Raw genomic sequence first — 26718 nt, forward strand, 5'->3', positions numbered from 1 at the left:
CCGAAAGCCAGAGGGCGCTCTCGTGATTATCGTGCAGCCCTAATTTCTATCTACATACACGGCGGGTCCCCTTGCATGGAATTCGTCATGTTGTTTCTACAGTAGCCTCGACAAACTACTCTATAGAACGCGGTTCGTAAATACGTGATCTCCTTCGGCAAAGAATTGAAAACGCAACGACATCTTAGTCCTGTGTCAGCCACCGTAGTGCTTTGAAAGAGAGGGATGAAGTGAGCTGTTGGTTGCAATTCGCAACCTCACCGCTAGATGCCGATAAATTTCATACACTGGACATTTAAATAAAGCTTGAGGGACATGAAGTATATTTAAAAAGTAAAATATCTTACTGGCCACCTAATGACCACCCAAAGCTATCTAGCAGTGTGCTGACAGCCACCATCAACACATTAGCAACCCCAAGGCAACCATTCAGAATAACTTGAACTAGTGATGGTGGGTTTTGCATAGACATACACACCACCTACATTTTCTGCATAGATGTAAAAATAGCAGTTTTTTTTAGAAGCAATTAGTGTGCTTGTGTTATTTTTATGCAAGATGACCAAATCCGTGACCCATCAGTGTTCTGCTGTTAATGTCTCTGTCGGCTCTGACCTGTTCTCAAAAAGAGGCCAAGTGCATGTTCGGGGAAGTAAGGGAGGGAGTGGATGTGAGAGACTGAGAATGCGGGTAGAGTTCAGTTCACATGATGGAGCATCAAACTATCACGGCCTGTCCTGTCTCTCTGTCAGTTCAGATCTTAACAGGCATGTCTCACTGACTGCACAGTTATATGTGTTCCTAACACAATCCGAGCGTTGCGAGTTGTCCTGTCCTGACCTGTTTCCTTCACTCCGTGCCATGGTGAATGGTCGAATCTCTGAAGTATTAAACTTATGTAACTATGCAACCCAGTTTGTTTCTGCTTTTATAGAAAATTCATAAGATTCACATTTCACAAGAAGCAACTTCTAGGCAGTAAATGGTTGGCATACCAGAAAGCTAGATTGTATTAGAAATGGAAAAAAGTTTATGGTGGGTTGATTTAGTGTTGAACTTCATGCCTGGAAAATCTGCTGTCATATTCATTTGATTCTTTTGTCCAAAGTTGTTAGTTCCTGCTGTGTCTATTGGAAGCTTCTGTCATATGTCCCCAGGATGCAGCGCCATTGCCTTGTTACCCTCTCTATAGATGAATAAATTATGTTGAATATTCAAGTCGGTATTTTATTAATCAGCACTGACATGCATAACTACACTATTTTTGTATGTGTTTTTTAAACAATATTTAAAAAATGGACTAGATATTGTTTTTGTATGGACTTTGAATTGAAAGTTTTTTTCATAGAATAAAGGCTGAAAGGCATTTTTGTTTTTTATCCTCATGTGCCAAGTTTCTGGTTTGGCCAAGAATGTTTATTAGGGCTGGGACGATATATCGTATAATTTTTATGCTCAGTTTCTCAATGGATTACGGTTAAACGCCGCCACATCCGAAAGCCAGAGGGCGCTCTCGAGTAGGCGTATTCGGACGCAACATTAGTATACGCACGTCCGAATCTCACGAGAAATTCTCCACCACCCGGATATTTCTCGCTTACTGTTTTATGAATACTGACGGATCGGACATACTATTCGTTCACCTACTACTTTTTGCCTACTGTATAGCAAGGAAGTATGCCATTTCGAACGCAGCCGTTGTGATTTTAGATCGAGCAGTACTTCCTACTGATCAAAGAGCCGTAGTTCACGGAAGTGCTGTGCATAAAACAGAATCGAAGCCTTTGCGATTTCAGAATCGACATAGACAGGTATAATTAGTGTGAATCGCGATATATATCGTCACAGGCCTAATTTTTATGTCAGAATTTTCTGTCTGTTTCCTACTCTGAGCTTATGTATGACTTTGGAAGACTTGAAATATAGCGCATGAGTAATATATGGACATTTTATGGTGCCCTAGTTGTCATTATTAGAGCTTGACAGCCTCTGTCCCCATTCACTTTCATTTTATGAAAAAGGGCAGCCCTGCCTAACATTTCCTTATGTGTTCTTTAGAAGAACGTTACAAAGCTTTTAAATGTTAAAAGTAAAAAAATACATTTTTGGGGTGAACGGTCCCTTTAAGTACAGACCTCGTGACAAAGGGAGCAAGTGAAGACTGCTGCTGATACTGCTGTCTGAGAGAGATCTCAATGAAGAGTGAAACTGAGAAAGTTCAGTCACTTGTCTTAACAGTAGTAACAGGATCCTCCATTTATACACTGAGAGAGATCCTTACTGTGCACAGAGCGGGAATATCATTTGATCGTCATTACAGTCTTTTATGCGTGACGTGTTATGGCATGCCTGGAACAGCTGTCGTAACGCAAGGGGAAACATAATTGCATCCCAGCTGTTTTTCCCTCTGACACGTCCAGCACTGGGGTGAAGGAGAGGCGAATATTCTTGGTTTATTACAAACCATTCTAGCCTTACGGGGTTTGACACGGTGTTGTTCAATTTCAATTTGATTGTCTATTCTTTCAATCGTAAGTGTCGTTTTGTTACACAAAAACTATTTTACAATGTGCATTTTACAATGCTTTGTGGAAAATCAAAGTTAATGATTTAGGTGAAAGTTGAACAAATTTCAATTTACATTACCATATGGCCAGATGCGCCACAGAAAAACTTAACAGTCGACAGTATTACAATTCATACAGGAAAACTCTGACCCAGTATTTTTGGAAGGGATTGGTAAATTTGACAGGTATAAATATTGAAGTGATAGGCCTATTCACTCGTTCTGGATGTTATGCTCCTCCGCACAGCTCCACCTACATTTCCTCCAACGCCATGAAAGCACCAAAACCCTTTTTTCTATTTTAACTGAAAATGAAAATCCATTTAATTTCAATTAAAATTGAATGAAGTCATTTGAAAAGTTATTTTGTAATGTGAATTTGTATCTAAAATTGAATATTATTTTGTGAGTTTTTGGATTATTTTGGAAGATTGCAAAAAGTAAGATCTGTGATTAACAAACTCCACCATTGCTTTGAAGTTCTTCCTTCAGGGCGCATGCCGATAGCTAAAAGGAATGCATATAAAAGATAATTTATCCCACTAGCGGTAACCATTTTAAACCAATTGTTTTGAAGTGTTCAAAATGTGTTGTAAAGGTCAGTTATGTGTTGTATAGGAAACACGTGTGTTGTATGTTTGTATTATGTGATATGTGGATGTATTGTATGTTGTGCCAGTGTCAAAGATGATTTTCTGTTCAAGTAACGGACAATAAAGTTAACTAACTAACTAACAAATGTTCATGATGTTTACACGTTTTGTCTATAAAGATATTCTTTACACAATTCTTAACACAATATTTGCTGTTTTTGAAGCCTAAATACAATCGGCAGAAGTAAAAAGCTAACACGAGGCTATAAACCGACTACACTATGGTCGCTTGATAAGCCTCAGACAACTTTCTCAAATTCTATTAAAAACGTGTTCGTAATGACTCTGTGAATGAATCCCCAATAATGAGTTTAGAGATTTGTGCCCTTGTTGCATTATTTGTGAGATTTATATGCGCAATGACGTCTAACGTCCCCACAAAAGCAAGTAGTCGCTTTTAGCAACTTGTTAGCAACTGCCGTTTTAAAGACGCACTAAAGTTGAAAAAAAATCACAAGCGGGTTATAACTGTTGTGTTTTATGTCATCGATTAAAACGTGAAAGTTTTTAGAGGGTTTGTTTGCCAAAGACCTTATTTCAAGCGATTTCCCAAAAACCCATAGACTTTGGGGCGATGGAACCAGTAGTCTTAAAATGCTAACTCACTTCCGGGGTTTGCATACAAAAATACGTCATCTCTGAGGCACTCGATTGTTTTGTTTATATTAAACATGACGGGACACATTCACATTCTAATGCAAAGGTGGCTGGATATGTGTGCAAAGCGACATGAATGTGCACAGAGTACTGACACAGCCTTTGTTCTTGATTGCTTGATTATTTGCATTACTTGATAATCTAAAATTTAAATGGTAATCTAAGATTTTTTTAACTGTGTCAACAAGAGGCTGCTGTGGGACTCAACCAGTGTCTGTTTACATTTGTACTCCTTCACCAAACTGTGCATGAAATTGAGCCAACGTAATCCATACGATCCCCCTACGCTGTCTTTTATAGATAAAACTTTCCTTAAATGTACACAAAAAGCAGCAACATCAGTTACACAGTAGATCAGCAACTACTACTGTAGTAAAAGCCTAGTGTGAGTTGGGTGCACAACAGACAAGTATTTTCTTTAGTCTCTATCACGCACAGGCTGTCTTACAGAGCGTTCCCACCAAACGCGACTTGCGCGAATGAATCGAGCTATTCGCGCGTAGTTGGACGCTTGAACATTTTGAGTTTACTCGCTTCATTCGCGTGTGAAATTCACAACAGACGCAAGCTCGAAAAAATAAAATGGCGGCCGAAACGCCCGTTGGAGCATAGTTTTGTATAAATGTAAGTTTCATTTTCACTTTCAACAACTTCTGATTGAATTTCTAGCGAGAAATTTGTATTGTAGTTTTTAAATATGTGATTAGTTATTGCAAAGACGCTCTCTGTTTATAATTCAAATAGACTTTAGTTGCGCTGCTTATCTGTTTCTCTGGACTGCCTTCGTGCACAGATGCTGCACGTCACTACTAGAGCAAGCTCCTGATTGGTTAACGCGGCGCGAATCTTCGCCAAAGTTCAGATTTTTCAACTCGCGCGTCAAACGCCTCATTCGCACGAATCGCGCCACAGGATGTCCTATCGCGTCTTTGCATTGACTTAACATGTAAATCACTCGTGCTTAACGCTTCATTCGCGTCTGGTGGGAACACACAGTTAAAACATGTTGAGCTGCCAAGGCAGCATCACATACTGTATATCATTATGTTAGTCCCAAAATTCATTATGATGAACTTGGTCAACATCCATCCGAGCTTGCATTTCAGTTGCATAGAAGGCTGCTTCCCACCAAAACAGAAGAAGACAAGGCAGCTCCATAAGGTTCTTAGGTACCGGCCAAGCTGGCACTGCTCTTTGTTGCCTCTCCTGTTGCTGCATTTAAATTCTGCCGTACAGCTGCCCATGTCTCCATTAAAACATTCCCACTATTGCGTGCTTCTTTATACCCGCCATGTGTGTTCTGTCACAGATTGCTTTGACCCTCCAGTGGCGCCGACCATGGTGCGCAGAAACTAATCTACTCTTCTGCGATTAAACTCAGACATGTGCTCATTCACACACACATGCACACCATTGTGCGTGTCGATGCGATAAAGACCGCGGTGGTGTGAAAGTGGAGATGGTTTATGGATTCGTCTCTCCTCCTGGCTGTGGGGTAGAATTTCAAAGTAAGACTTGAGGAGGTTCATATATGATGGGTCTCCATCAGACTCCTGCCTGAGGCTGTGCAGAAAGACGTAATGAATGAAACACCAGTCATTGTTTTCTCGTTTCTATTTTCAAGATATTGCCGAGTCATGTTTTAATGCATGATACACATTTGTAGCCTGCAGAGATCTTTGGAAATGCAAAATATTGAAGAAAACTGCTGTAACTTAGTAAATAGTACAATATTCGACATGTAATACGATCATGCTTAAAGTTTGCAAAATCAATTTTTTTAAGGGACGTATGTTTTACGTTCTTTCTGGGAAAAGAAAGCATCAATATAATGTGCATCTGGACATTCCTGAAACTCATTATACGTAACGTTTTGAAGTACTACAATGATAACATTATTAGAAAACATTTGTGATCTTTGCAATATTATGATAAGTTTGATATATTTTGCAGTCCTAATCCATATCTGTATACAGATCCCAATGCACAGAGCTGCAACACTTTGCTGGGAAGGAGCCTCCAGAGAAATCGATAAGAATGAGATATTTTCTCAGACTTGTATAGGGAAAAATGATTTTGTTGAAAAACGTTTTTACCCTGAAAATCTGGGACATTTTGTTTATGGCCCTTCTTCAGAACATCACTTCATCCTCCCGAGAAGGTTCTATTTTTGTATAGCAGGAAATGGCTGCAACCAATATTGTTCCGTCTCTTTGTGTTTCTTCTCCTTCTGCACCATTTTTACACCATTCTTTCCGTGTTCCCGGTATGATCTAATGTAGCAGCGATTGTCTCATGAGTATCCGTTTTGATTGATGCTATTTTTGCCACCCTTCTGGTAAAACAAAGCTAAAGCTGGTTTGCTGGTCTTTCGGCCTGGTCAGATTGGGTTGTTTTAGAAGGGTTTCGTTCATTTTTTTTTTTTAGCTGGTTACACTGGCAGACCAACATAGCACCTGCTCGGTCAAGGCGGGGGCGCCTTGGATAGTCTAGGTCTTGTTTTCTCAGAGGGAAGGTGTGGCGACCGTCTTTCTGCCATGTGGCCCAGTTTTGGATTCTCTGGGTGAAATAGCCTGACCATGTGGTCATGGGAGTCTGGCCACTCAAAGCATAACTCTCCCATAAAAGACGAGCACACAAAGAGGCTTTTGTATGAGATTTGTTGGAGGTCGTAGTGGGTGGTTGGTGAACACACGCACACACAAATATGACTCATCCACGTCACCAGCCAGAACGTTTTCTGAGTCTAGGTGGACCGCGTGTTTTCCTTGTTGCTTCATGCACGTCTCGTATGCGGCTGTAGACTCAACACCGACCATTTCACACTCAGTCGCAAGGTCACAGAACATGTGCTACATCGGTGCCTAATGTGTGTCATATTCTCACTTTCTCATATCGAAGTGGAATGCTTTAGTTATGCTCCTGATGTGTGGGGAATGACAATGTAAACTTGAGTTTACAGAAGAAAACGGGGTGCTCGTCTTGTGCTTGCATGATGCACATAATGGTGTTTTTTTTATAGTGTGTTTCTATGAAGTTTCTATGGATTTCTGGGTGGTTGCCTAAAATGCCCACCCCCAAGTGTTCATATAACTTTGGTTCCAAGCAACGACTTTATTCCTTGTAAGAAGTATACAAGAATACAAAAAGTGTTAAGAAATACCTAAATACACGAGTATAAGCAATCGACTCGGATTGTTCAATTTTTCGTCCTGGAGTTGACCTACTTAAAGGGATAGTTCAACCAAAAAAAGGTCAAATTATCACCTGTATATGACTCTTTATTCTGTGGAACACAAAAGAAGATATTTTGAGAGATGTCTCTGTGGTTTTGTAACCATACAGTGGAAGTCAATGGCGTCTAACCAGCATTCTTCCAAATCATCCAAATTAATTTTGTGTTCTGCTGAAGAAAGTCATGCAGCTTTGGAATCACATGAGGGTGAATAAATGATGAAAGAATTTAGGTTGAACTATCCCTTGTTTACCTGAAATGTGCTTGGATGTTGAAATGTTCCAAATAAAGCCTTGCAAAACAATTTTGTTCAAACTCATGAAATTTGCTAGAAATTGCGTAATACTATCTCCATATGTACTGCCTCAACTTTCCTGAGTTGTAAATTAAGTAACTCCAGACTGCCTTGGACCCCTTTATTTGCTTTCAACCCAGTGACTCACATCAGACACACCAGACCTTGCAGAGACGTGGTAGGAAAAATCGTCTGGGATAAATGTGCCTCCAACTAGTGTTGTCAAAAGTACCGGTACTTCGGGTCCAAGTCGGTACCTAAAAATAAAAAAGTTGTCGGTACCTAATTTTCACAAGACCCGGTAGTACCGACGTACCGGGTCAACCGGGTACTGATGCTCTGTCTGACAGGTTGTCAGTCGGAAACTTTTTATAGACGCAATAAGACGTGATGAGCGGATAAGCGCGGCTCCGATCCACAAGAGATGCGAACAGAAAATACTTCAGATTAAAGTCATATCACGAAGAAAACGAACAGAGTTTTGTGGTGAAACGAGGAAGCATCCGGATTTAAGTTAACAAGTTCAAGCGGTAAGTTTCAAATTATGTTCGCGTTTGCATTATGAATGTTGTAGCATGTTAAGTTAAAGGTTACTTTAAAATAAACATCCCTGTTTGCGTGTTAATTTGTTAGCGCCAATGCTAATCCAGTCAAGTGTCCTTATTAACCATTTAATGCTTTTATAACTGTAATGGAGTAAAATTAATGGGAGGACAGGGTGGGGTTTACAGTACCTAGTATTTTATTTAGGCCTATCTGAAATCTATGTGCTAGAAAACTATCATACTAACTGCATGACTAGCAATGTGTATGTCTTGGATAGATAACTCTATTAGGTTTAAAAAACCACATTTAAACTAAAGAAAAATATATCTGTAGCATTTATTATTTTAATATACAGTTACCTTAATGCAAGTAATCTTGTGTAAATGCAGTATAAAAACTGAGGTTTGTTTTAATATTGCATATGCATGTTTGTTCAGTCAGTTGACTTACTGAAGTTTATTCTATTAGTCTTCTACAGCAGCAGACTGAGGAGGATGTACATCAGCATGAAAGACCCCAGTGAGCACACAACAGTTTCAGCAACAATTAACTTATACTTCATGTATACAAAATGGCATTGCTTTCTATACATTTATATTAACAATGAGCTTTATTAATAAAATTGTGTTTCAATTAGCATGTACTTGTGTTTTGCTTTGGTACCGAAATTGGTACCGAGAACCGTGGAATTTTACTGGTATTGGTACCGACTACTGAAATTTTGGTACCGTGACAACACTACCTCCAACCATTTGCGTGACCCAGTTGTTGTGGTACTCGACCATCCTCTTGCTTTTCTCGAGTGAGTGGCTTCTCTTCTAATTACAACCACTGGCTATGATATACTCATATGATGTATGAGCGTTTTCTTGAATGGGTGAGGGTAATGCGGCTCTTGTGGACTTCACATATCAATGCCGTGCTATGGCCTCTGGTCCATTCCTTCTGTGAGTCCTACTGACCTAATAATGACTCTCAATGTCCACCGCCTCCCTTCACACCACCAGCAGCTCTTCTGCCAGGCTCTGCCAGGTTAATTATTTCAATTTGAAACGGAGCCTTGGAGCTCAAAGAGACAGGTGACACACTACAGCCCCTGGCAGAGCAGTCAGAGGCTGTCAGCGGCCCTCCCTCCTGTTTTAATCTGTGTCGGTCCAGAAGGGCAGAGGAGCTTCCTCTTTACAGCTCTGACTTTGAAATGAGAGCTGTAGGGCGAGAGAGAGAGAGAGAGAGAGAGAGAGAGGCACACACAAACACATTAATAAAACAAATACACAGCCGGCCTCATCTGCAAAAGAAAACAGACCAAGGAGCATTTCCTGATCAAAGCTTCTGTGACACAAATGTGTTTCCCAGTTTTGTATTTGCCTTTTCTTAAAACATCAATTTACACTGAGTTTTTTGTTGTTTGTCAGTCTTAGGGAAGCTACATTGAAACTTAAAACTAACTACTCAATTTTATTTTTGGTCCGCGCTAAATATATCAAAAATTTCTTGTGTTTTGCAGTGATTGTGATAGTTGAATGATTTTAATTCTTGTAAGTTATAGTTTTAGGTTGATGTGAAACTTATGTTAGTTATATAACTTATTGTTTTTAAATGTATTTTAATTTAAGGAGAGTATATGATGTGCAATTGAATCATCTTAAATAGAGTGACAGCAATACACCTCAGTGCATAAATGCTTAAGCAGAGCAAATATTTACTCTAGATAAAATGAAAGCTAAAATATACCCCCAGCGGATTCTCATGAAATCTTGGTTTTGAAGATTATTTTCTTAAACGCTCGCATCAACACATTTTCTCATTTATTCATTAAAAACAAGCTATGACATGTTTAAAAGCATTAATGCATTTTTTACTGTCATTTCAAAACAAATTTTCTTTACAAAAATGGCTTTAAAAATGTTCATTACCATAACCATTTAAAACCGTCAATCACATGGCATGATTTGCTGAAAATGCCATTATGCCTAAGCAAAAATGTATTAATCATAAATAATAAGGCATTAATGCATTATATTTTAATATAAATTGATGAATGTAAAAAAATTTAAATGCGGAAATGACCCGTTTCGGTACTGAGAATGAAAAAAATCCTGTACACAGTGTAACGAGATTATTACGTTTTTAAGATGAGAAATATAAAGTAATCTGTTAACCTGTTAACCGTTTGAACGGTACTGGCAGATGTTTCTTAAAATCAAATCAAACTTAATGTAAATGTCTTTGTGTGTGTGTGTGTGTGTGTGTGTGTGTGTGTGTAAACAGTCCTTTAAAAATGTTACAGATGACACTTATTTTTTCCGCTATTTCTTCATTTTTTTCAGAATGTTTTGATTTTAAATTACAACATATAATGCACTCGGGATGTGTTACTTTAATGAGAATTTGAGCAAAAAAAATCAATAAAATACATAATTCATTCCAATGTTAAAATTACGCTTTGTGCAAGGTAGAAAACTCAATTATGTTTACGATGATCATCTTTTTGTGTTTGATTAAAATCTTTACTGCCATGATGTTTCCGTGATTTTGTGAGAATGACCCACCCGATGGTTATTACCGATTCATTCAGATTTCATCGAACTATTTCACAACAGCACGTTAACACCTCTGCAGTATTAGGTCAGCATGAGGATATAATCGCCGCCCGCCCTGATGCTGCACGACAATCTCCCCTCGTGGTCGCAGCGACCTGCAGCCGCGTGCTGCAACTCAGCATTGTCCGCATGCTGCACTCTGCTTCATTCTCTCTTCCTCCTGGCATCGTCTCTTGCTCAACTGTTAATCATGTGCAAAGGGGAAGTGTATCGGCTTTCCTCTGCACGGACAGAGGGATGCAGACCGCCGGAGGAGAGCACATTGATAATCGCTCTTTTGTTTCTCGTGCCATCAGTATGAAGGAGACATAACAAGCTCATAACATTAGGCTTCCTGCAGTAGAGAGCCCAGCCCTGAATTTGAATTGCAAATGCTTGATTTTCATCACCGGGTAAGTGCATTGCATCGAGAATCTGTGTACTTTCTCTGTTCGTAGGTGAATGGGATAGATTTGTCGTCTCCTTATTTGGACTTATTTGGATTTAGTTGCGTTTATCCAATTTCAAAGTGTTAGCATAGATCGCTGGAACGGCAGTATACAAATCATTTGGGGAAGTTGATAGACGGCCAGTCTTTGTAAGTACAACCAGCGCAGTTGTCTGGTTGCGAACAGCTGCAAAGCAGACATGAAGACGGATGCGTGCGAGTGTATCGAGTATTTTAACCCCATTCTCTGTGAGTATAAATAGTCTAACCCATTGACCCACACACACCTCTTACAGTTGACATCATATATAGTGAAGCGGCGTTGATTTCACTCAATGGCTTTATTTCTGGATGCATGTATCTTATGGTAACGATTACCTTTTATGAAGGTTTTTACAGCATATAATATGGTTGACCTTGTATGGGATTCTTATATATTTTTAAACATACTTTGAGGTGTTGAATACAGATTGTGCCTTGACTCCATAGGGATGAGGTGCCCTGCCCTCAGTAATTGTATAGTAACATACGTCAGGGAAACCGTAATATTGTGTTTTTATCATCGTTGTTTTGTTAGTCGAGTTTCACAGGTTTATTTTCATCTTCGTTTAGGCTATTCGTACCATTTAGATGCGTGTTTCTCACACACAGGGGTGTAATGATGTTGTTGAGCGCTGTACTGGAGTCACTTTCCTGTTTTTCTCAAGTCGCTCTGGATAAAAGTGTCTGCAGAATGTAAATGAATTTTATGTGTTTGGTCTACTTCACTTGAAAGCCGAAACTAGCCCATTTTGTCCCATCAAATCATCTGGCGTCTCATCTGATGTCTGACACATGTAATCTGGGAGATTTTTGAAGAAACCCAAATGATAAAATGTAATCATTTGTTCAATTTACTAAAAACGTTTTTCCATTAGTGCCTTTATCTTGGTTCAAGTAGCATGCTTGCATTATGTGAATTGAATCTGGACTGAAACATTTTGAAGTGCTCAGCAATTGTCGCAACCATTAGCACACATTAAAACAAACTCGCAGAATTTTTTTTTTAAGGAAGACTTCCTTTGACTCTATGGGTTTAGAACAGGTGTTGAGTTTATTGTTGTTGGTGTTGCTGCATTGTTCAGTCGACACCGGCTGCATAATTTATGTTTGTTATGCTCTGATGGTGATTTTATTTCTCCTTTTGATTAAAATAATTGACCAAGTGCGACTTGAATTAATGATTCTTTTCTGTCCCACAGGTTGATTGAGGAGCCTTTCCATTGAGGAATCAGCTTGGCACTGCCACAGAACCAAAGGTAAGTTTCATCCAGCACTAAAAGCACCTGTAGCTTCCTATAATATCTTAAAGGAATAGTTCACCTTCAAAATGAAGATTCTGTCGTCATTTACTCACCCTTATGTCTAGGGATGCACCGAATCTAACATTCTTGGCCGAAGCCGAAGCCGAACATGATGTGAAACACTTGGCCGAAGGCCGAATAATACCGAACACCGAATATGGTTTTTGCATTTCTTCTATTTATTAAGCTATTTTTTCACTATTGCACAAACTGAATAGTCAAAATTTGCTTTTAAAAATTTGTCTTGTTTTTCAATAAAATACAATACAACTTAATATAAAATTGAGCAAAACAAAATACATTAAAACAAAACATTTAATAGCCTATATTAATTAGGCCTATAACTGACTGGTAAAAGAATGTAATGTAAGTTACTCTGTACCCCTACAACAAAACAGTTCATTAAAAAGTGTCATTCCACATTAGGCCTATAAACTAAAAATACGAATAAACTAAAACTGTTGGATTATTATAGGCTACGTGGCAAAATGATTTTAAGAAAAATAAACATCCAACGCAAGCTATTCTGACTGATGCTGAATGACAACCATATCAGTTCACGTCTCTCCTACAAACTCCGCCCACAAAAGCTGACTGTTCTCTGGTGCACTCGTGGCCGGGATGCACAGAACATACTTTGACAAGTTATTTAGTACAGGGAACTGTGTGCGCGCGACCACTGTATGATGTCAAAGGATGTCGCGAGCGGCGGGGCTACTGTCAGACAGCCCGCTCCCGTCTGAAGTAGCCACAAGTTACCGACCGGTAAAGACGCTTTCATTCGGAAATTTACTTCCGTGCGGCAAGTCCCGTGCTGTGTCTTTCTCTGACACCTTAAAATGCTCCACACACACACTGCCAAAATGTTTGCGGCATTAATAAAGCGCACGTCTCTCTCTCTCTCTCTCTCTCTCTCTCTCTCTCTCTCTCTGCGCTGGTTGCTAGTTGATCGTTTCTCGAGTCATGTTCGGTAAAATTTATTCGGCCATTTCACATATTCGGCCGAATACCGAACATGCGTTTTTTGCTATTTTCGGCCGAATATATTCGGTGGTCGAACATTCGGTGCATCCCTACTTATGTCCTTTCAACCACGTATGACCTTCTTTCTTCTGCAGAACACAAAAGAAGATATTTTGAAAAATGTTGGTTCCTATTGACTTCTATTGTATGGCCACAAAGCCAGTGCAAGTCAATGGGGACCAACGTTTTTCTGTTACCAACATTTTTCAAAATATCATCTTTTGTGGTAGGCCCGATTCACATTTCGCGTCTTTTCTGTGCGCATAGTCGTTATTTTAAATATAGATGCGTGGCAGGCGTGCACAAACAAGTGGCGCACACATTTTTCTAGGCACGTGGGCGCCGCATCGAGATGGAAATAGTTTAACTTTTCGGAGTGCCGCGCGGGCACCGCGGGTCATTTCCGTGCGGTTTTAGACACGAAATGTGAATCTGGCCTCAAGTCATACAGGTATGGAATGACAAGAGGTTGAGTAAATAATGACTAAATGTTCATTTTTGAAGGTGATCTATTCCTTAAACTTGTAGAAGATGGTAAAATACTTTCTATCTCAGCCTGACTTAGACGGACAACTATGCTGAAAAGAGCTGGATGGTGCTGTGTAAACACTGCTGTGCTTGTTTGCACAACCCGACTGGCCTGAAAAAGCAACATTGGCTTTACCAATGGCGTGAGTTTGGGGAGGGACTTTTTGTTTTTTAAATGAAAAGAATACTCATGAAGCCTGTTTGAAAACACACATTATTTTTGCAGGTTCAATTAGGTTTTTCTAGAGGCACAGAAATGACACGCTTCAATTTCATATTTTCTTTTTACATCAACAGTAGAATATTATAATGATAAACTTGCGAAGCTGTGATCGCACGTCGCGTGTATAATTGCAATTTATTCTCTAAACATTCCCTCTGAATATTTCCATGGACACATGATGACTGTTTTGCATTAAAAGTTTGCAGAATCTTGAATAACGCAGGGTTATGCATTGAATCCTCCCGTGTGCTCGCCAGAGAGTCTGGCTTCATTGGTAATTCCATTTAAAAGTGAAAGCATGTGGTTCTGGATGGAAACAGTGGGCCCAGGCTCTCCTGTAGGACTCTGATGTTCCTGAATTACATCCCTGCCAGTCGTCTGCCCTGTTATCATGTCTGTGACCTGCAGACTGGAATACATTCCACCGCACGCATCCATGTGGCCGCGCTATCATTAACCTTTTCAGCCCTGCCCTTCCTCCCTCGTTCCTACGTACACACTTCCAGCCTCTCCATTTCCTGGTCTTCCAGCGAATTGCTGTGGTGTGGTCATCTCCTCAGAGTCTCCTGCTTTTGCTCTGTGTTAATGAGAGGGGACACTTGAGGAGCATGCCAGGTCCCTAGGGCCCCACCATACGAGCACGAGCAGAGGCTTTACAATCTCGTGTTTCCTAGAACAATAATTATACAAAGTGTCGTTTTCCTCATCAGAGGGGTGGAGTTAAGGTAGACCACCTGTCTGATGCTCAAGATGTTATAGAAAGCGCCCAGTGTTCCCAGTAGCGCCCTAATTTCACCGCCTTGATGAAATTAGCCGTTTCCATAATGTAAAAGAATATTTTAATGGTATTATTTGTTTTCCTTGCAATCATGGGATTCAGCCATTTGGAGAGGATGAAATTAACATGTCCAGTAGCCTTGAAGAAAGCTGAGATGTTTTCAGCTCTCTAGATTCCACAGAAGCAGATTTTTCACTCAGTGAAGGTGTTGGGTATGTAATTGTTATGGTTTAGATGGAAATAGAATCTGAAAGTATGAGCTGCTCACGGGAGGCTGTGGTTCTTGCTGTCCCGCTTCGTGCTGTTTTTGGCATCTGGAGCTACTTTTGAGTTTTGTTAGCTAATGCTGACATGATCCAGAAGCATGCATCACTCCGTGTCCATTGCAGATGCCTTCGGTTACCTGCCACTTTCCACGATTCAAGTTTATTTGTAGATTTTACTCAATTTACTAAAATATTTTATTATTATATTACTCATATTTCTTAAATATATACAGTTTAGTGTATTTATAAATACATATACACTACAGTAAATCTACACGCCACAAAGATATTATATAAACACAAACATTTTTTGCTATCGATCAATTTTTTACAGCACTAATATGAAATTTTAACCAAGTAAAATTACAAAGCCCACATATCAGGATTTTAAACAATATTTTACTGATACTGATGCTGTGAATACAGCAGTCTGTTCACAGTCCAACAGACAGTTCTTTTTACAGTTACTGTGGCTAATGTACATCTTGCATAAAGTTTGACTATAAATATTTGACTATGAATATAACAGTCCGAATAAAAATCCACAATAATTTGGATTACAGACAGAGTGGCCGAATTGTAAAAACATTTTAAGAGCGCTGGTGTGGTCAAATATTTGACGATTTACAGACGATTTGCATTATAAAATGTATATTATAGTAATTAGAATTTTTTAATGAGAGGGATGTTAAGGGGGGATGGTGGTTTTACAGAGGGGATGCTTTTTGTCTTTTTTTTAACAAGGGGGATGCCATCCCCTCGCATCCCCCCTCAAATCGAGCCCTGATTACAGATATTGCTAATGTATTTGGAAAGATTTCCAATAATACAATGTATTCTGTATACTGTATTCTATTATTATGTAAATATTCAAAAAACAATATTTGACTATATCTACATATTTGACTAGTATTTACTTGTATTGCATAAAAGCTTTAAGCTCTATTTTATTCCCTCCTTCTCTATGGACCAACTCAATCTCAGCCCCCAACTAATCTCTAAATCATGATCCACGATCTCCTTTTCAATGGCCAGTTGGTGTGGTGACCTCTAAAGTGATTACCAGTTTTCACTCTATTCATGTACAAACAAGGATCTTTGTTTTTGCAGGATAGAATGGCCTTTGCCTGCTGAATAATCTGTTTCAAATGTATTTCCTGAAGTTGTGTTGACCTTAGCTGACTTATTATACTGAATTCGGTTTCGCCTTGACCTTTCAGAGGCATACAAAATGACTGATTTCACTGTATTCTAAGTGATAAGAAAAGAGCAAACGGGAGCAGGAAGTGATGAAATCATGGCAGGGCACCCACAGGAAAGTGTTCAATGGAAAATTCAATAGTCTTTTCATCTACCCATTCAATAGTATATCTTGTCTTCCTTGTTACCACCTAAATATTGCTCATTTTTTCCATTTATACAAGTATATAAGGCACAATAAAGAAATACAGCTAGGTGAAGGTTTTAATAACTATTGTTGAGCAGCCGAAACAACTGCGTCACATGACGAAAAACGCATCATCGTTTGTAAACCCCTCAGTTTTCCACATCCACACTACAACGTGAAAACATTTTCACTTTCCACTTTGTATCCACTTTCGAGTGCGTTTTCGAAAAGCTGCGTTTTCGTTGACAAAAACGCCGTCTCGGTGTGGTCGAAAGGCATTACTGTGGACAGGGTATCAGTTAGAATTGATGCTGAACTATACAGCCATTTCACATTGTGTTTTTGTGTACAATCATTTATGAAAAGCCACACCTTTTATTTTTATTTTGCCAGGATGTTAATTTGGTATAATACTTTTTTTTTTCTCCCTGCCCCAAACAACTAATCAAATCAAACTGTGATTTACTTCTTTTTATCCTCTCAAAGTAGGTGGTTAATGTTGCGTGTACTCCTTCCATTCTGGCCCATGTTTAAGGTCTGTAGGTTCCGAGAGGGCAGAATAGGCAACGGTATTGATTTGTCGTACGGCACATTATCTCTTTGTGGATGAACACGGCCCCTGCCCCCCGCTGAGTGTCTGTGGGGCCTCAGCTGGACCGTCCTATACCGGAATCGCTGTCTATAATTACATTCACCATCCACCGAGTCATCCTCTCGAGTCATTAAATGTAATGGCCGCATATCACCAGAAGTGCCTCTGATCTGTGTCTTTTCTGTCACTACTGGAGGAGAATCTGGGCTTCTCATTTCCCTAAGTGCCTGGGGCAGATAGTGTCGCCCCCTTTTATCCCAGTGAGGGTTTAACCCTTCCAGCAGCTATATTTTAAACCTGTCGTGTAGCTGTGACATTAGCAACCCTTGGCTGATTTGCCACGCCTCCTGTTTCACCCTGAATGTGTGTAGCTTTTATGAGCAGTCAGATGGGATTTTTTATTTTTATTTTTTTATTTGTATGACCCCTTTAAGAAAGCCTGTTACTGTGGAGCGGGGACTGAAAATTATAGCATCTGTGGTGGTTAATACGTCTGGGGAATCGTCTGTTGTTGACAGAAGACACGCCCTTCTGGGCTTCTGGGAATACTGTACAGGAACAAGAATGAACATCTAGATGTGAGTATAGGCCAGTTGTACGTTACGCTCAAGTTTACATTTGCTTTAGAGGTGTGTGTTTTTATCTTGTAATGATTCCCTTTTCTTTTGTTTGCGTTGCAAGTCTGTACTGTACTGTAGTTGTGCATGAAAGATGGTATTAGTGATGCTTTTCAGTCTGCTGGATTTTAAGATCTTTTTCCTCCTTTAAACCCCATGCTGTGCCGCTAATGGAAATTGATCATGTGATTGACAAGAGACAAATGGTTGAAATACTTGGCCACGCTTTGGTTCCAGTGTTTAATTTGGTCACAGAGAAGCAGCTGTTCTGGGTCTTCAGTCTGAACTATTCCCACATTTCAGCATGTTTTTCAGGATTCATGTTTATGTGGATAGGGAGATTTTTGTTTTAAAAGTGTAGTTTTTGGTTATGAATATTCATTAGAACAAGGTTGACCCCTGGGTTTGTGACCGGTCCCAGTTGTACAAAATGGTTAGAAAAACATTTGGAGAACTGCTACGCAAGAACATGTGTAGTTGTGTGTATTATTTAGAGAAAGAATCATTTTGAGCAAACAGCAGTTGGAGCTCAAAATTTCAGCACAGTCAGTGAAAATTGAGGTGCAGCAATGTAAATAAAATGTATAATCCTTAAACTATGTTCACAGACCATTTTTGTTACTATTACTTAAAGGAATAGTTAACTCAAAAAATGGTCCCCATTGAGTTCCCACGGTAGGAATAAAAATTGCTATGGTCAAGTAAATGGGGACCATTTATGGGTGAACTATTCCTTTAAAGTCGGCATGAAACAGAAGTAACGACCGTATACTTTTCCGTATCGTGACGTATATCTGAGTGAATTGAAACGACTTCTTAAATAAGAGAAAATGTAGGGCCGGTCTTGGTTTTCCGCATCGAGAACTGATTGGATTGTCGGAAGATGGGCATTGTTAAGAAAATGGAGGCAGATTTAAATGCGAGTTTGCAGCCAGTCGAGTAGGATTATTTCCCACCGGACTCACCATCGGCACCCTCCCATAAAGCAAGCTCCACCTTCACGCCATTCATTGGGTGCTTCTCAATTCTTATTTGTGCATCCTCGTTTCCATTCCTCGGTTTCCCTCGGAGGAACTAAAACAAGTGAAATGGCATATCCTCGCTCTCTCTCTAGCGTCACTTCAAAGGGTTGTCAATTAATGATGACTGTACACATTGCACATTGCAAATCTAAAAAAAACAAAGTTAAATACATATATATAGGTATAATCCCCACTACATTAAAATAAAGTTAAAAACATGCTTAAAAGTGCTCAGAAATGTAAATAAGGTATGTCAAAAATGTTATACTTAAATATTATAAGCGGGATAACATGCTATGTCATGCATTGTGACTTCCTTACACTGTTAAATGTGCTGGCTTCTCATGCTTAACATGGTCAACTTGTTAAAAACGAGTTGGACGTATGACGTAGTATTTCTGTGCTTGATACACTCCCCCAGCACTCCAACTTGTTTCGGAAAGTTTTTAAAAGTCTGGATCCCTGTTTCATAACAAGGATCCTATTCCTTTTATTGGGAAATTCTCCCGGAAAAGCACAGCAAGGCGAAAGAAAGAGCCCGCCCTCGCGCCAGCCGCCGAGCGAGACCCGCTTACCATCAAGATTGGCTGCGCTGCGTCAAGATTGGCTGCGCTGTAGGCCTGCCACTGCAGCTCGTTACTATTGCGATAGTGAGGTTAAGGTGTATCTGTTTGTTCACGGCATTTCAGTGATGAATGTTATAGAAACGGGGGATATAACGCTGGATTTGGAGATCATTTGAAACTGATAGATGGCCCTTGTGCTAAAAGATGCCGGACACGTACTGCACGCGGTAAGTCAAACTAAGTCATATGTTTGTTCTTTGTTTGCAATCGGTGTGCATACTGTAAAAAAACAGGAAGGGATTAATGCAATGATGTGTTGTGTGCCCGTGCTGTAGTTCCGTCCCGCCTGCCTGCCTCCAGAAGCTCGTGTTTTTCCGGAAATAATTGTACAGCTGTATCTCTCTTTTATAAATTTGATCAAACTAAATACTCTTCGAAGATACTACTGTATTGGTACTCAAGATTAATATGAGATCGCAAGAAAATGAGTGTGTTATCCAATCTTTAACTATATCAATATCTTAACTATATTAATATTAATTATACTGTCTGAAATGGGTCTACATTTACAATATGTAAATATGATCTGAAGATGTGGAGATGTGCAGAGGGAGGAGAATTCCTCAGAAAGCCTCCTCAATCCTCGCGTCCTCCCGGTGCAATTAGAGATGTCCTTAAAGATGGCTGAGCTCGTTCGGTTTCAGGATCATTGGATGGAGGACGGAGGAGTGAGGAAACGAGGAGGCATATTGAGAAGAACCCCATTGGTTGTCACAATGAATTTTTATACATTAAATTGAATGCATTAGCCACCATACTCAACGTGAACAGGCAATGGTTATAATAGACATTGTTGTTATGTATGTTCTGTCAGATTGAGTGTTAAGTGGTTGTGCGTCACCATTTGTGACCTACTCAGGTATTGTTGGGCATCTAGCCGATCCCTCTGGCATTTGAGACAACTTCCATCTATAGATGACTTAAAGAATGGATTTGCCTTGGATTCGAAAAATCATTTTAAAATCACTTTTCCTTGTATGAGCATTTATGACTCATGCTTGTCTTTCTCGCCTGCCTGACAGCAACAAATTAATGACCTGCATCCCTGCACTTGAAGACACTGGAAACGACCCGTTTTTATCTTCTAGCATTCTGTTTCAAATCACCGGACTCCGTTTTTTTGTTTTCATCTTTTCCTGGCGTATAAACCAGTTGTACAAGGTCCCACCCAAACAAACCAACTTCAGGACATTTCTCCCCTCAAAATATCTTTAATGTATTGAGGCAAAGTGTTTAATGAGTGGTGAGATGCTGTTAAGTGCTTTGCTTGTACATTTGCGACATTGAACCGTCATCTCCCCTGAGCCTCACAAAAGCGTTCGATCAGAGAGTGTGTTGATGATTCTTTGTATTATTTTGGAGAAATAAAAAAATGAAAACAACCATGATAAAATATACAATGGCTGATGTTTCACAGCTTCATTTCTCAGAATGACTGATAATGATAGTTTCTACTAAGCAAAACCACTGGCATCAGGTTGGGAAAGATTGACGATAGTTTTGCAATGAGAACGATGAGGAAGGAACCGAACAGATTGCCGGATTTCACGTCCTTCACTCCAGGAAGAAAACACTGACATTGCTTTTTTGAGTAACAAATAAGTGCTGTCTTCAGCAAAACTTGGCCTGCAGCTTGTTAAGATCTAAAGTCAAAGTCCTGGACCAAATTAGTTGACAGATGGTGTCTCTCATTGTGAATTCCAGGTTCCTTCTACATACAATTTACAGTGTAAAGATATTTAAGCGTAGGTTGTAAGAATAGAGTGTTCGATTTGTGTATAATCTTTCTGGTTAGGTCTACGGTTTTCCTCATGATGTCTTATGTTGGTCTCCCTGTCAAATGTTAGCAGTAGAGTTGTGTTTGTGGACTTCTGTACTGTAAGTAATGAACATAACAGATTTCTGTGGTTCTGCTGAGATGTTATTTGACAAAACAATCCAGAATATTCCCTGAAAAAATGTTAAATGTTAAATCCTGATTCATACACCGAATTGAATATGGCATCAAAGATATCTTGTGTTTTGCCACGTAACGTCGAGTTTCTCCGTGCATTCATTAAACCACTTCCCTTGCTTGTAATAGCCATAAATAATCACATAAAGCTAGTTTGTTCTAGTACCATAACGCAGTATTTCCAAAAAACCCTTTGAACCGCATTCCAGAATTTGCTTTTAATTTGCGCAGTGTACTTCTCGCCGGTCTAAAGGAAACATTTACTGGAAAAGTTCAGTCCAATGACAGATGTGTGACGGGTGGAGCCCTGCCTGGTGTGAGACGGGCTTCGTGTTCAGAAAGGTCACGGAGAGACTGACTGCTGTTCGTAGACAGGGTTGGTACGGTACATTATATTGCACTTGGACAGGCCCGGTACAACACCACAATTGCATATCGTGGTTACGTAATGACATGAATGTGACTTCAGAGCAGGGACTAGTTTTATATACCTCATCTGTTTCACTACAGCTTTATTCCAGTGATATTTTGGTGAACATCCAAGCATAAAAATAGTGAGAATCGCCTTTAATTGTTATTCTGTTCTTATAAAACGGGTAGAATGTATTTAGAAGCAGAATATTCAGTGTAAAAATAAAGTAGGGTGGGACTTAAATTTATCCATTGTGATTTGATTGGATTATAAAAAAATAGGTTGTTGCCTACCAGAATTACTGTTTTCGGTGGAATGTAAAGGACTACACTCACTTTTGAGTTTTTTTCACCAGATTTGAAGCCTCAAAGGACGTTCATCCTTGGGATCATATCAGGACGTATCTCAATTTATTTTTAATTCTATTATTAATGTAACATTCATTGCATAAATGGAAATGCATATATTATGCTATCTGCACTATTTAAGACTGTATAACTTGAAAAAGACATTGAACAAGTAACTGTTTTGTTATTGGTAAACATTTAACAAGTTAACCATCACTGAATCGATAGCCCGCATGGCCAGTTAGAGGCAGAAAAGGATTTTAAAGTACAATATAGAAGACACTGCAAATTATTTGGTGAAATATCGATTGTTACATCAAACACTTGCTTTACAGCACTATGAAAAAATCAGTCCGATTGCAAACTTGAAGACATTTGTTTTCTGCTTACAACATCCATTTGGAAAATTGATATACCATGAATTTGATGTACTTTTTCTTTCCAGTTTTTGTATTTTTTCTTTGGCGTTATTAAAGCAATGCAAAAATATGAAAAGTGCTATAAAAATACATTTGAATTGAACACACATGGTTCATGGACGGTACATGTTATGGATACGTTGCTCGGAGCTGATCTCATACGTTGGAATGTGCAGTTCGGTACATCGAGTCTTCGTATGTAAATATACGCTCATGCTGAGAAAAAATCGAATGGAAAAACCATCCAGGTCTCGTGCAGTAAATGGAAAGGTAATCGAGTCCTATTTGTCAGACCTGTCCAAGAGGACACATTCCATCCCTTTTTCTCGGCCTGCAGATGTCATAAACATTTCCACCACACTTCCTCAGACACTGTATTTTTTGTTATGATTTTCTCTGACTGGCTTCATAGTTTCAGTCTGTTTCTCCCAAACACAACGTGGCTTTCGGTCACATGCAGACTTTGCATTTTTTAGCCTATCTCGGAGATAAATTGCCGTTTTAATAGCTCTTAAGGATTTCAGTGCCGCAGCTCTGGGATCAGTCGGAATCGCTCTGTGATTGCTACCATATGTAAGGACTGTGCCAGAAACAGTGGCATTGGATGAGCACCAGCATTGCTGAACCTTAAACGTCTGTTGTATGCGGTCGAGTACAACCTGCGCTGACTTGAAATGGATGATTTATGTTGGATCGTAGCATCTGTTGAGCAACAAACTAACTCAAACATTGCCAGGGCACTGTGTGCCTCGTGAACGTTGCTTCAGAGCTCAAATCGCTTTGTGCCGTGTGCTCCTATAAACTTTCTTGCGTTTACTGAAGGGAATGTTTCATGAGGAATTGAATGATTCTGGTTCCTGTTTGTCTACAAATGCAATAGCTTTATGTCATAAAAGGGGTACTTGCTGGATTCCAGTGTTTATTTAGTGAAGTCGTCCTTGATAGCCGATAATGACCTTTGCATTGCTGTCACAACCTTTTTATTTTTCTATGAGAACCCCAAAATCTCTGAAGATTTGTTGTGCTATTTTGGGTTGTTTCAATTGAGATGCGGATGTGTGTGGTGTGTATATACACAAACACACACATGCAAACACTGGCTGGAAGTTGTACTGGGGACGTCCTCTAGATCAGTGGTGTTTCGTTGTAAGGCCCACTTTGTTTAGAGTGCATTGCTTTGCTGCCCCCCAAATAAAGACTTATACTCTTAAACTTAGAATTTTGATAAATCCAAAAACGTATTCAGTTATACAATGCTGGAACATCAATTCTTTTGGTTGGTGTTCTTAATTTTCTGATGTTTGATTACATAAAATCTATGATAAATGTCTATATTTCATAAAATGCCACAAGATCTGTGGCCCCCCTGGATCCATCTTGGGACCCCCCCAGGAAGCCATGGCCCCCAGTTTGAGAACCACTGCTTTAGATACAATATAAGAAATGTTAAAAAACTGTAATATTCCAGCAGCTGGGGCACCCGAAAAATTAGAAGTCTGTAATTTAATGTTTGTTTACAGCATTTTAAAAATACATGAAAAATCTTTTGAATAAAATAGTGAAAGTCTGTAAAACTACACTTTTTTTTTAATAGACAGAGGTTCCTCCTATTCTGTCTCCATTCTCTTTGGCTGGTCATTTTTGGTTTTGTTTTGAACGTTTTTAAAGTGGGTACGCAGGCGGTTTAATCTTCGCTGTACCCTGGACTTCAGTCTAAACATTTCACTGGTAATGTTTATGTTGACTCTATCGAAGGCCGTCTCCAGCCAACTGTCTATGACGCTCCTCTTTCTTCGGGGAGGATCTCAATCAAATTGCAATGAAGAAGGGAGACAAATGGAGAAGTATGCTGGGTGGAAAAGGTTATAGCTGCTCCAAGCGTATGTACATTTTCCAATAACTCATCAACCGTTTTACTCATTTTCAGGCTATTTTTGTGTGTGGTTTTGTACGAGAAAGAGAAGAACGTGTTGTGTTTGTGTGTTTCCATGCTCCCTCGCTCACATCTGGAATACTGAGCTGAGAGTTGGACTCTCTTGTTGATTCATTTTCATTTTTTCCTACGATGGCCGAGGCCAGCTCGTCCTCACCACGGCCACAGTTGTTTTTCTCTTCGAGATGAAGGGAGAGGGAACTGAGAAGAAATCTGGATTTTATTCGAAACCGTTTCTTCCTGCCTCACATTTAGCTCAGCTGGAATCGGCCTCGTGCGAGGAGCTTTACTGCGGTCGTGTCCAGAGTCACCCTTCCCTGAAGACGACAGCTGTGATGTCGTCCCAGTCGTGGGAAAGGTGTCTTTAATGATTCTCACTGGACTTGGTTGAGTGTTTCTATTGATGGTCCACAAAGAAGGTAGATGCTGCTTAAACAACCAGTGTTCTTTATAGGGCCATTGATCATAGCTTTACTGTTCTTTAGAGAAGCACCTAGCCAAATTCTTCATAAAGGGATAGTTCAAATTTCTCTCATTTGCTTACCTTTATGTCAAACCTGTATGACTCAATTTCAGAACACAAATGAAGAGAAGAACGTTGGTAACCAAACGACATTGGCCCCCATTGACTTCCTTTATTTGAGTTTGGATAACGTTGGCATGCACGCTAAACTGCTTAGCTTATGCCATATGTCCATAGTTTCTTCCAAGATTGATAATTAATGTGTCTGTGTAGTTGGATTTTGGTTCTGGTAATGGAATTGTGGGAAATACCTCCAAACGTGATTGAGAATACCATATAATCTGCCTGTTGATGTATGACCATTTAATAGAACCATCTTTTGTGGCTTCCTGAGTTCAGAACTGTCGATGTTAGCGGTCGCTGACGTGCTCATAGGTGATGAGCGTTGGAGATGCATTGTTTCCTGAAGACCAGCTGGGGTCTGTGGTTTGTGTTAGTGTGTCTGTGATCCCATTAATAACAGTCACACATTCTGGTCCTGCCATGTGTTGTGAAGAATTTACAGGGGTCACAACCTCACTTCAAAGCTAGCTTTCTTCCATTTTTAACAGATTGCAGACTCATCCTGAACTTAATGTCTGATGGACCCACAAATTCCGCATATCCACTTTAAATTGCATTATTGTGCTTTCTCTGTTGAGTTTGAAAATGGCATCAATTGATGCTAAAGCAACTTTTTAACACTCTGTTTAACAGACATCTGGGATCCGTGAACCGATCGTGGGGCGATTCGAGTGGGTTCCCTCAGACACACATTGCTGACTCTGACCTCTGACCCTGAGATCAAAGATTATGGTTTTATGGTATGAGGTCATGCAGCGAGAAGCACAATTCACACAGTTGTTCTCCATTTGGAAACTGTGTGAAGTTGGTGTTGTGGGACAAATGGATCATTTGGGGATACAGGCGTATCTGGATATGACGGATAGGTGAACACAATGTTGTAACCGTGCGATCGCCGCATTGGTCTGCTGAGAGGTCAGGCGATATTCTGCCATGCTTGGGTGTAAGACTGCATGACTGAGTAAATACGCTGGTATTTCTACCGCATGTTACGACACATCATTGGGAGAATCCCTGCAGATGTCCATTAAAAGATCAGTTCATGATCCTAAAAATTGAGTCATTATGTATAGTCCATCATGTTCCAAACCCATATTGCTTCTGTGGAACACACGACATGCTATCATTGTATTTTTATCCATGATTATACAGAGAATTAGGAGTGGGGTCAATTCTTTTAAAGTCTTCAGGATTTGGCTCACATTGTCAAATTCACTTTTGGAGAAAAACACTCTGCTTCTTATCTCAAAAAGATTTTGGATTTCTGCGCCTCTCTAAGCCCGGACCATTAACAAATGCCATCTTTGGGTGGAGATGTGTGGTGGTTCTCGCTTGCGATGTTCTTTTCTGACCTAGGATCAGTTAAGGGTTTGATGGGCCATTCATTACATAATCTCAGATGCCATTATAAATGGAATGAATCATCTCTTTTGATTAACTGCATTTGGGAGTGTGTATTTGTTGTGACATCGCTGTAGTTTGGTGTGGTTCTAATCTTAGGGGATGTCTTACACAACATGCCGCGAGGGGGATGAGGAATCATTACATCCTGCACACTTCCTGTTCACATTACACTGTCCTCCTACACATGCAGCCGCGGCGTGCTTGGATTGAATGTTTTTCCTCTCATGGTTCTGATTTGTTATCAGTAAAAATGTAACTGACTTCTGTCAAAAAAGG

At 39.7% G+C, this 26718-nt stretch overlaps 1 protein-coding gene across 5 annotated transcripts in view; it reads left to right on the forward strand.

The window, feature by feature from the left end:
- The window catches only part of raph1a (Ras association (RalGDS/AF-6) and pleckstrin homology domains 1a), a 65302-nt gene that overhangs the window by 9363 nt on the left and 29221 nt on the right, over nucleotides 1–26718 (forward strand). For 2 of the 5 annotated variants that reach the window (XM_057335892.1, XM_057335896.1), the window contains exon 2: nucleotides 12224–12280. The gene's annotated coding sequence lies outside the window, so the exon portion shown is untranslated. Of the gene's footprint in view, nucleotides 1–10801; nucleotides 10948–12223; nucleotides 12281–13999; nucleotides 14020–24383; nucleotides 24400–26718 lie in introns of those variants that run through there. The other 3 variants (XM_057335894.1, XM_057335893.1, XM_057335895.1) reach the window with 3 other exon arrangements.

The sequence above is a fragment of the Triplophysa rosa genome, linkage group LG6, assembly GCF_024868665.1.
Source record: "Triplophysa rosa linkage group LG6, Trosa_1v2, whole genome shotgun sequence".
Lineage (NCBI taxonomy): Eukaryota > Metazoa > Chordata > Actinopteri > Cypriniformes > Nemacheilidae > Triplophysa > Triplophysa rosa.